The sequence below is a fragment of the Myotis brandtii genome, unplaced genomic scaffold, assembly GCF_000412655.1.
Source record: "Myotis brandtii unplaced genomic scaffold, ASM41265v1 scaffold45, whole genome shotgun sequence".
NCBI classification, from domain to species: Eukaryota; Metazoa; Chordata; class Mammalia; order Chiroptera; family Vespertilionidae; genus Myotis; species Myotis brandtii.
This window is the reverse complement of record NW_005367209.1, coordinates 779,120-791,321: the sequence shown is the minus strand read 5'-3', so window position 1 is coordinate 791,321 and position 12,202 is coordinate 779,120. Positions and strand designations below refer to the sequence as shown.

The 12,202-nt window shown below is 42.9% G+C and overlaps 1 pseudogene; it reads left to right on the top strand.

Annotated features, from left to right (window-relative positions):
* Positions 1-10,815: 10,815 nt before the first annotated feature.
* Positions 10,816-11,992, top strand: LOC102263839 (annotated as a pseudogene).
* Positions 11,993-12,202: the final 210 nt, after the last annotated feature.

Genomic DNA, 12,202 nt, shown 5'->3' with positions numbered 1-12,202 from the left:
AGGTTCATATAGGATTAAATGAGAAATCTGCCTACAGTGTCTGGCGTGGTGCCTGACTTCTAACTGGTATCAGATACATTAGTGTCCTATTTCAGTGAGGCTGGAGGTAATATTCTTTTTTTTTTTTGGAGGTAATATTCTTAAAACTCATGTCTCTGCCTCTTCTCCGTTCTACATATCTACTGATGGTCAGTCTCCAAGTTATAATTGTTACTCAATTATAGTAAGTGAGGGGTATGGACATGTTTTTGAAGGCCTTTACACATTATGCATGGTTATGAGATGGCAAGAGAGTGAAATATTTTTCTGTCTCAAGTAACCATTATTCTTCTTCATTTCAGAGAAATGTCAGATTAATTTATTTATGTGTTTTGGAATCTTAATAGAAGAGAAAGCAGCTCGATAAATGAATGCAGAGAGTTCCGGTCTCATCACTAACCAGATTGTGCAACCTCAGAGGATCCGCTTAATCTCTGAGTGTCTTTGTTTTCCTGGCCTGGACACGAGGCTTGTACATATGCCTCAATCTCCCTCAGTGAGGATGAAAGAGATGGAACTAGTGCTTCATGAACTTGCTTTGAGCTTTAGGAAGGCAGAGATGTTACATAGATACAAGGTGTTATTACATTACATAAAAACCATCATTTTTCTTTGGCAAAGTCATGACACCAGGAAAACCTATCTTCCATTAAAGTTCAAAGGCAGAATGAGGCAAGAAAAAAACAATTTTTTTTATTTGTTTTACAGTAGAACCATCATCACCCCAGAGATGTTTTGGAGGGTGTAACAGGAGTATTCTCAATGGTCTTTAAGAGCAAGGTTAAGAGCTACCTGCACTTGGTGCTTCCTTTACTACACAGGGGTGAGAGTCCTGACGGATTGTCTTTCTGGTTAATTACTAGATGTTCAAAAAGGTGAGTGGAAACCTGATACTCTGCAAGTTGGACTGTTGACAAGTGACCCTGTGAATTTTCAAAGGCAGGTGTTGATTGGAAATATGCATGTGTTCCCAGCCAGTTTTGCTTATGGAGTCATTCTATGCTTGGAAGTAAACAAAGGAAAGTAATCCAACATTCCGATCAATAAAACGGCTTGCCCTGTGCTTGTAAAATGTTCTGTGTCTTATTTGTAAATTGAGAGTTGAATAATGACAGGTGTATGGTACCATGCATGAGCAATGAGTTGGGAAGCCTCACTTTCCTGACTGTGAAGCTGTTTGTATTTGTAGAAAAATGGGAGAGTGATGTGTGAATGGGAGAACTGGACTCTGGAGGCCTCTATTTTTTTTTCTTGTTAAGTAAAAGGGCTTGTAGCTTTTTATTTATATCAAACTGTGCAGTATAAATGCATCCTATATAATAAAAGCCTAATATGCTAAGTGTCTGGTCGACTGGTCAGCCATTCAACCAATCAAAGCATAATATGCTAATGATATGCTAAGACCACTCAACCACTCGCTATGATGTGCACTGACCACCAGGGGGCAGACACTCTGACTGGGTTAGCTTGCTCTGTGTCTTATTTGTAAATTGAGAGTTGAATAATGACAGGTGTATGGTACCATGCATGAGCAATGAGTTGGGAAGCCTCACTTTCCTGACTGTGAAGCTGTTTGTATTTGTAGAAAAATGGGAGAGTGATGTGTGAATGGGAGAACTGGACTCTGGAGGCCTCTATTTTTTTTTCTTGTTAAGTAAAAGGGCTTGTAGCTTTTTATTTATATCAAACTGTGCAGTATAAATGCATCCTATATAATAAAAGCCTAATATGCTAAGTGTCTGGTCGACTGGTCAGCCATTCAACCAATCAAAGCATAATATGCTAATGATATGCTAAGACCACTCAACCACTCGCTATGATGTGCACTGACCACCAGGGGGCAGACACTCTGACTGGTAGGTTAGCTTGCTGCTGGGGTCCGGCCAATTGTGACTGAGTGAGACAGGCTGGACATGCCCTGGAGCCCTCCTGCAGTCCCTCCCCGGCTGGCCAACCTCTTGCATTCCTCCCTGGCTCCAATTGTGCACCGGTGGGGTCGCTCAGCCTGGACTGCACCCTCTTGCATCCAGGACCTCTTGGGGGATGTTGGAGAGCCCGTTTCAGCCTAATCCCACTGAGGGACCCCACTGGTGCACGAATTTGTGCACTTTGCCTCTAGTATTTAATAAAGATCCTTACCCAAGGATATGCTGAGAGATAGATAGATAGATAGAGAATGAGTGAGAGAGATCTGTTGCCTTCTGTATGCTCCCCAATTTGGATCAAACCTGCATGTGTCCTGAGTGGGAATGAAACCAGCAACCCTTCGGTGCATGGGACGATACTCAACCAACTGAGTTACTCTGATTGGGCTGAATGGGTAGTTTGCATACCTTCCTTCCTTAAAAACTTTTCAGCTATCACCACTGATGCCTTACTCATCACCTATCCAGTCACTCTGTGGACATTCTTTCTTCTTCCTTAAAGAGGAAGTATAGTCTAGTCTTTCTCCATTCTCCTTCTCCTCCTCTTTTTACAGGTCATGGTTACAAATTTATGCCCATTCTGGCTACTTTCTTTGGTCTCTTTTGGGGAAGGCAGGTAATCAGGATTACTAACAGCTGCCTTAGAATTGATTAGGTAAGTAAATGAAAAGTGAATTAATACCATTAGTAGCCAACCCCAAAATAGGTCAAGATGAAAAAATTCTGTAGTTACATCATCTGATGCCAGCAAAATGATAATTCAGGATTTTTTCTGACATTTTTTCATTTGGCAAATGCCAGCTTTCTTGCATGAGTCTAAATCAAGGGTGGCTTCCATAGAGGCAATTTGGCATAAAATACCATCAGAGGTTGGAAAAAGTAGGTTTATAGTTGTTTGTATGGAAAATACAATAATCCTATATAATAAAACCCTAATATGCAAATCAACCGAGTGGCAGAACAACCAGTTGCTATGAAGTGCACTGACAACCAGGGGGCAGATGCTCAACCCAGGAGCTGCCTCCTGGTGGTCAGTGCGCTTCTACATGGGGAGCACTGCTCAGCCAGAAGCCAGGCTCACAACTGACGAGCACAGTGGTGGTGGCAGGAGCCTCTCCTGCCTCCGTTGCAGGTGGGCGGTAAGGAACAAGAGGTCCCGGACTGCAAGAGCCCTGGACTGTGAGAGGGATGTCTGACTGTCAGCTTAGTGCACGAATGTCATGCACCAGGCCTCTAGTTAATAAATAATAATAATACAAGAATAAACTCTGTGCTTTGTGTACTCACAACTATCCATCTACTTTTGCACATCCCTGTATATGTTTTAAAAATACGACTTGGCACTGTTGCTTGATTAGAGACATACCAACTAAATATTGAGGTGGACTCTGCTCTGTCTCTGCCTCTCTTTGCAGCTCTTCCAAACACCCCAGAGCTAGGTGATCAGATTAAAAAGCTTGAGTTAGCACAAGCATTTCAGATGTCATTGGAGGAACTGGAGCTGGGAACTAACCATGCCCTTGTCACCCAGGTTGTGATGTCATTGCTGATATTCTCCAGGTTTTCTACATGCACTTAAGACAGAAGAATAGTTATGCAGCCTTCGGAATTGCAGTAATTTGCAGGTGGAAGCTCAGTCCAAACTAGTTTTTCTTCTCTCCATGCTGGTTTATTTTAATTCAGTCTTAAGGCTGAAGGTACTAGAGAAGTTACCAAAACTTTATCATGTGGACACTTTTTCTCACTAAATGTGAGATAATTAACTTTCTTCTATTTTCCGAGACATAGAATTCAGCCTAAATTCAGTTAAAAGGGATTGCCAGATAAGCATTTTATTCAATACCAAGTATTTGCATATCATTAAGTTACTAGGGAAAAACATGGACCAGAAAAATCTACTGAGATCAGAAAATCTACTTGTTTCTAGAAAATTTTGGACTTACATTGATTGCAACACTAAGTAGCAGGAACTTTATCTTTTTAAAAAATATATATATTTTATTGATTTTTTTTACAGAGAGGAAGGGAGAGGTATAGAGAGTTAGAAACATCGATGAGAGAGAAACATCAATCAGCTGCCTCCTGCACACTCCCCACTGGGCATGTGCCCGCAACCAAGGCACATGTCCTTGACTGGAATCGAACCTGGAACCCTTGAGTCCGCAGGCTGACGCTCTATCCACTGAGCCAAACTGGTTAGGGCAGGAACTTCATCTTTGTTCCCTAATGTAATCCTAGCACTTAGCATAGTTTCTGGCACTTAATAAATGCTCAATAAATAATTCTTGACTAAACAATTAAAACATGAAAGTTTTTTTTTTTTTTTTTTTTGGTGGCTGTGAGAGAATGTAGACCTTTGTATCAAAGTCTACATTGTCAATTTTCATCTTACTGAAACACAAATATTGTTCTAGGGCCTTAAAGATGATGAGGTCTAGACCCCTCTATCATGATATGTATACATGCCACCTTATCCTCACCCTACACACACACACACACACACACACACACACAGGCTTATGTGCACACTTAGGCATGTTTAGACCATCTGGGCATGTTCCTTATCTGATCATTTGGATAGGGTCCCTGCTTGCTGGATAAAGTAGAGCCATTTGGACTTCTCCAGATGGGTATCTTGGTAGGACACCAGTGTTGATGGCCAACAAGTATTTATTGAACACTTAAGTGAATGATGAAAGTTTCAATTTTTATTTCCAGAGCTCAACATGAACTAAAAGTTTTATATGACGTGATTTATAAGAGACGCAAGAAACTGTACAAAGCCATCTTTGGCAAACATCTTGATCCTGTGAAATGTATGTGCCCACATTATATTTAACTTAGAGGCTATTAAAAGACTTAGATCTTTATTGCTTCTTAATATTCTGAATAGAGTCCAAAATGGTTTTGAAATGTCCTTTGAGTAGCCTATAAATACCTCCCACTTCATATCAACACAGTATTATTACCTTCTGGATATTTTAGCTACAGATATAATTTCATTAATTTTATCAGGATTCTGGTCTATTTATTATTGGGCTGATGATTTCCACAGCAAACTCTTCATAAAGTGTATAGCTTAATAGAGGGTTAAGCCATATTTAATTCACTTTGTTAATTTTTAAAAAAATTAGGACACAATAGAGTTTATTAGAATTTACAAACCCTATTGAACATTATCTGCTCTTTTCTGAATGGTGCAGAGGAGACCCCAGCACCTTGTTGCGCCTCCTGATCATCATTAATGTGAAAACCATTACTGCATTGCAGAAGTATGGCTTTGCCAGCTCATTACACACCACACACGTCAGTTTCCTCTTGTTGAATATCCAGCGTGCCCAGGCTGTAGTTCTAATCAGAAGAACCGTTTCCTATTCCTATCTAATTATCTTAATTGCCACTGCTTCCTATTATGCCACATAAGTAGATAAGAAATACATCAATTAAAAATTGTCAGCCTCACTACGTAACCCATAGATTACAGGTGTTTTATAATCTGGTTTGCTAAAGTAGGACGGATTTCTTTTTTTTTTTTTAATATTTTTATTGCTTAAATTATTACAAAGAGTATTACTTGTTTCTCCTTTTTTCCCCCCGCCCTTGACAATCCCCTGGCCTCCCTTATAGGGGGGATTTCTTTACTAGATCTTTTGTGTTTTGAATCCAAAGACATTTCAGGGAATGAGTTGCCGAATTCCAGCAGCTTGAGTTGTGGGGTGCCTGTGTCTTTTTATTGTGCAATTATTCCATCATGAATGGCACAGTTTAGGCATGGGATGCTGTTTTATTTGACTTTTATGTGATTACTTTGGGCCTGAATCCAGTGGATGCTCCCCTTTTTGGCCTTAATCTACTGAAGAGGGAGTGACTTCTTTCTGTGAGTAACCTTAAGAACCAGTGGTTGCACTTCAACAGATCACCCACATTTAGCAGCTGCAGAACAGAATTCAGACACTTCTGTAGTCAGCTTATATCAGCCCCAAAGTTGGTAGATTCATTACAAGCTTGTCTCTTGATTTTAGTCAAAATAATCTGATTTCTTTTCTGAAAAAAAAAAAGAAAGAAATCTTTCTTAGACCATTTCCTTTCTTTTTTTTTTCCTTCTCCAATCAGCAGATCAAAACTTTGGGCCCTTCTGAACCTTAATTCAAACATCACTTCAGAAGTTAACACATTTGAGTTCCAAAAGCAATGCTTTTAACTTCTGTCCCATGGTCAATAAGGGGCTAAATCGATCTATAAACAGTGTCAGATGGTGTCTCACACATGGCACTTAAGAAACCTTACTCCTGATAGTGCCTTGACCTCAGGGCCCCCTGATCAGGCTGTCTGGGTGACACTGAGCAGGGAGGCATCAAAGCAAAGGCCTGTGCGGTCCTGTGAGCCTGACAGCCGCCCAGCCCCCGGGAGAGGGTGTTGAAGACAGGACAGGCATGGAACTGATGTGGACACAGCATTTTAGTTTGGCTTGTTGCATGACTCGGGGAGGCAGATTTCTGGCTCCTTTTTCTTCGACTGGTTCCATTTCCCATGCCACCTGCGTTGCAGTTTACCTAGACGCTTTGCACTGGGCACTGATGGAGTTCAGGGATGCCTTTCAAGGAAGCCAAAACAAGGTCCGCTCAGAGCTAGGGAGGCACAATGTAGTCTTAGAGGATGGCAGGATGGTCATCTGCTGAGCAGAGCAGCGTTTCGATGTCCTGCAGACTGTTCATGGCAGACACTGTTAGTTTCGTGGAGGTCCCTTGCAGGCAGTTCTGCCAGACACTGAGAACATCTAGTATAACTATCTGAGGGTGTTCTGTGACCCCAAGGTGTGCTTGGTCTGCTTGCAGGGCATGCTGGGAAACTCGGGAGCTAGTGCCCCCAGAGAGGTATTAGTGAATGAATACCCCTTCTTGCTCCTCAGTGCACAATTCTGAGATATGTTCCATACAGCCTCTCAGGGTGGTCCCAGTGGGGTTGGGCCCACAGTCTACCACAGCAACTAACTCATGGATACACTTTATATTGGCTTTCTTTCCCTTCCTTTCTCCCAGCTCCAGTCTCTCCCTCTTACTTCCTGGGACATTTCTCAAATAAATGCCCGGCACCCAAGTTCTTTTCTCAGGACCTGCTTTGGGAGAAACCCAAACTACCACAAGGGACAGACAACAATGCAGTTGTCTTATCAAAAAGAATTCAAGTGACCCCCTCAAAAGCTCTATTTTCTACAAGTTGGCACCCCCATGCCTTGGTTTGGGTTCCCCAGAAGCAAATCCTAACACAAGGATTTCACTGCAAATTGTTTATTTGGGAAGTAATTCCAGAAAATGCTGTTAGAGTAGGGAAGAGAGACAGGGAAGGGCTGGAAGACATAAAGGGCGTATTATCAAACCTGTTACTACTGTGGGCAGCTGGAGCCCAGTCCTGAGGAGGCATCTGGAACACTGTGGAACAGGCCTCAGAGATGTCCTGCCCAAGGGGCGAGGCAGCCTGAGTATTGAGCCAGCAATTCTACATCTGGCATGGACTGAGGGAGGCTGTGGGGATACTTCCCAGCACTTCTAGGATGACTGCGCTCAGGCTGACCATGACCGTGTGGCCAGAAAAGAAGTCCTCTGGAGGAGCATCTCAGTTTGCAGCGAGCAGCCTTTGGAGACAGAGATAAGTGCTGAGGAAATTTGGGAGGGCATCCAAAGAGCCCCTGCTACACACGCTGAGACTAAAAACCTACAAATATATCTCTGAAATAAATGGGAAATGCAAAGGAATAGTTCTCTCATTCAACAACTGTTTATAAAGCCCTGCTGACGTTCCAGTGCTGCAGACAAAGGTGGGAAAGATTGTGCTTGTGTTGCTTTCGTGTGGACACTTCCCTCCTGTAAGAGCTCCATGGTGGCCAGTATAGAGAGACAACTGTGAATCCTAATGTGACTCACAGAGCCTTCCCTCCTGTAAGAGCTCCATGGTGGCCAGTATAGACAACTGTGAATCCTAATGTGACTCACAGAGTCTGGCTTTCGGAGTTCATGGTTTCATGCAGACCATTGGACTGAGAGTTAGAAGACTTGTGTTCTAGTTTTGGCTCTGCCCTTCACTAGCCATGTGACCATGTTATCTTGCCTTCCAGGACCTTGATTTCCTCTCGTGCTAATTGAAGGAGCTGGCATAAGATACTCTGGGGGCCTTCCTGCCTGAAACGCGGTGGCCAAGGATCCTTGTGCTGAAGTGGGCGTGGGGCAGGGCTGTTTGTGCTGTGTGGGTCACTTGCTGTGGGCAGCCTCTGGTCTGGAGGCATTTCAGGTCAAGTGATGTCTGAGCTGGGAGAAGTTAGAACTGAAAACGGATTTTTATGATTAAAAGCTACGAGGCTTAGGGAAGCAACATGTCTTATGCAAGCTCACCCAGATAATTAGGGGGCAGAATTGGAGGCAGAACCTAGGTTTCTATTGCTCAATTGATGGATCTTTCTATTAATCCATGAATCACACTTTTTGTAGCAAGCTATAAGAAATATGGCTTTTGAGATGGTAGACTAACGGCTGAAGGACCCACTTGATCCAGAGTAATCATGAAATTCAAAGGCATTCACATTTAAGGGCTTAAACCAAATCTCAGAGGCTATATAGTTCATTAAAAATGTTCTCCTGCTGAATTGGTTTTATGTATTTCCCAATAGAATCCCCAGTCCATACATAGGGATTGGATTCAAGTGGAAAAGGTGAACCAAACAACTGAATACAAAACATCCAATTTCTTTTTATACCTTACCATGAGTGCTTGCGTCAGTAGTTACCACCTGTGTTATTTAGCCTTGGTTGAAATAGATTCAAGATGGCAGGTTGGTGACAGGAGAGGCAAAAAAAGGAAAGAGAATTTCAGAAAAAAGTAGGGGAGCCCAGCCTCTTTAGAATGTGAAAGTAATTTAGATGTGAATTTAGAATGTGAAGATGTCCCAGAACTGCTCTTCCTGTGTCAACACAAATAAGTATGTTGATTTCATTAAGTAAACGACCAGCTAGGTGATGATATGTTTGGCCTTACACAGGACTGAGTTCAGGCAGGTGATCACAGGGTGAATTATAGGTATTATGCAAACCACTGCCTATTATCTGGCCCTGATCTTCATGTGCTGTATCATGTTCCATCTGAGTAAAATTTTAAGTGTTTGGAAATCCTGCTAAGTAAAAGTCCGCTATAGACTCTTGTGTGGTCCATGGACCAGCACCATCAATGTCACTTGGCAGCTTGTTAGAAATGCAGAATATCAATCCTGACCCCAGACCTACTGCATTAGAATCTGTGCTTAAACAAGATCGCCTAGGGATATGTATGCATGTTAAAGTTTAAGAAGCACTGTTGCTGGCAAGTGCTACTCAAAACAAGTGGGTACTTCCTTGAGTGGAATCACTGAAAAAACTTTCAGCCAAAAATAGACTGCTCAAGGAGACCTTGCAAACAAATGGAAAAACTGAATGTAATGCAAATAATTAATACAATGATGTCATGCTTAGTGCTGTTGTGAGCTAATATTGAAACACTGTTAAATCAAACACATAACTTTTAAGAAAAACCTGCTCCACTTTTTTTCAGGTGTGAACATATGGGAAGATGTTATTTATAGTTATACCTTAGTTCTTTCCACAAAGGATAGAGATATGTGGCTATTAGGCACAACAGCTATGGTTGCACAGAAAACCACCAGACACTGTTCAAGGGCTGTTGTAATTTCCACTCAGTGTCTTCAGACTGTACATGAACTAGATCTCAAAACCTTCCCATTCCTTCCTTGTCTTCGAATCCACAGAGATAATTCTCAGTCTTAGTTCTATAAGATCATCAGCATTTATTCCAAAGGATATAAGATATTTGAAAAGTATGGGAGTTAAAGTTGGCTTTTTCTTTTTCAAAGACCATTGAAAGGATCATTTACAAGACACATCTTGACTAAATACATTTTGTTGGGAGAAGCGTTTAAATTTTTAAAGAGAACTAAAGGTTTGAGAAACATCTTTTCACTGGCAAAGTTCAACAGAATAATTACGAGCTATTTTTTAATATCCATACAATGCATGCAATGCTTCTTGAGAGCTAGGCTTGGAAATGGCACTTCTGCTATGTTTCATTTGCCAAGGAAAGTCCCATGGCCAATCCTGGATTCAAGGGATGAAAGTAGACTACAACATTTAATGGGAAAATCTACTAAATCACATTGCAGGGGAGGGAAATAATTGGGAGAAATGTTGTAATCCATTTACCACATCAGAGTAGGCTGATTGCTATAGTAAAACAAACCCTGTGTCTCAGGATTTTAACACAATAATATTTTATTTCTTGACTTTATTACAGTCCAATAAGGGTGGTCAGGGGAGTGGGGAGGGGTTCTGCTGCACACAGTCATTCAGGAATGCTAGGCTCCTTCCTTCTAGTTACTGTGACCTCCAAGGCCATGAAGTCTTCTATCGTGTCCTCTGTTTCCAGCCAGTAGATAAGGAAAGAGCAATATGTAGCAGGAGCATCTATTCCTAATCGTCCCCAACTGGAGGCATTGTACTTATTGCTCTGCCTTCTTTCTGATGGCAAGAACATGGGACGTGGCCCAGTTGAACAACAAGGGAAGTTGGAAAACCTGGTCTAGCTGTGTTAGGAGCACAGAGGGAAAATGGTGTGCTGAATACCTACCTGGGCTTTAGTTATAGTTATTCCAGAAGAAGGTGCACCCGAGGTATTTTAAAATGTTAATGACCTGAATCTTGACCTCACCTTCCTCCTTAATCAACCTGAGCTTTAGCACCACTCATTTGTCCATAAACTACCAGATCCCAGTCTCTGTGAAGTCGCTCAGCCACTGGCCCTGCAAGTCAGCAGCATGGCAAGTGTCTGTGCAAGTGGCAGGAGCTCTAGCTCCCAGATCTCCATGTCCCACTCCACCAGCATGCAGGGTGTCTGGGTGTCTGGGGGCCTGGCTGCAGTGATGGCTGGGGCTCTGAAGGGCCTGGGGGGCATCCAAAGTGAGAAGGAGACTATGCAATGCCTGAATGACCACCTGGCCTCCTACCTAGAGAGGGTGAGAAGCCTGGAGGCTGATAATTAGAGACTGGACAACAAAATCTGTGAACACCTCGAGAAGAAGGGACCCCAGGTAAGAGATTGGGGGCATTATCTCAAGACCATCGAGGACCTGAGGACTCAGATCTTTGTAAGTTTTGTGGACAATGCCCACATGGTTCTGCAGATTGACAATGCCGGTCTTGCTTCTGATGACTTCAGAGTCAAGTATGAGATGGAGTTGGCCATGCACTGGTCTGTGGAGGGTGACATCAATGGGCTCTGAAAGGTCACTGATGACACTAATATTACTCAGTTGCAGCTGGAGACAGAGATCAAGGTTCTCAAGGAGGAGCTGCTCTCCATTAAGAAGAACCATGAGGAGGAAGTACATGGTCGACAAAACCAGATTGCCAACTCTGGGTTGACTGTGGAGTTGGATGCCTCCAAATCTCAGGACTTTAGCAAGATGGTGGCGGACATCCAGGCCCAGTATGGTGAGCTGGCTCAGAAGAACTGAGAGGAGCTAGATAAGTACTGGTCCCAGAAGAGCACCCAGTGGTCACCTTGCAGACCTCTGAGATAGGAGCAGTTGAGATGGCACTCTTGGAGCTGAGATGTACAATCCAGTCCTTGGAAATTGACCTGGATTCCATGAGAAATTTGAAGGCCATTCTGGGGAACATCCTGAGAGAGGTGTAGATGCGCTAAGCCATGCAGATGGAACAGCTCAATGGGATCCCGCTGCACCTGGTGTCAGAGCTAGCCAGACCCAGAGAGAGGGACAGCACCAGGCCCAGGAGTAAGATGCCCTGGTGAACATCAAGGTCAAGCTGGAGATTGAGATCACCACCTACCGCCACCTGCTGGAAGAAGGGGAGAATTTGGATCTTGGCGATGCCCTGAACAACAGCAACTCCATGCAATTCATCCAAAAGACCACCACCTGCAGCAAAGTGGTGTCTGAGGTCAATGACATTAAAGTTCTGAGGCATTAAGGCAGCAGTAGTGGGGCGCCCCTGGCTGGGAAAGTGGCCAATAAAAAGTTCAGAGGTCATTGAACGTGAAAAAATGTTGCATGAAACTGTGGGGTAGACAAAATTTTGAAACACAAGATCATAATTAGGAAGGCAAGACAGAGCCAGATACCTAAGTAAATACCTGGTATCTGGTATGAAAGTGGAGCCTGGGGAGGGTTTGGAGAAGTT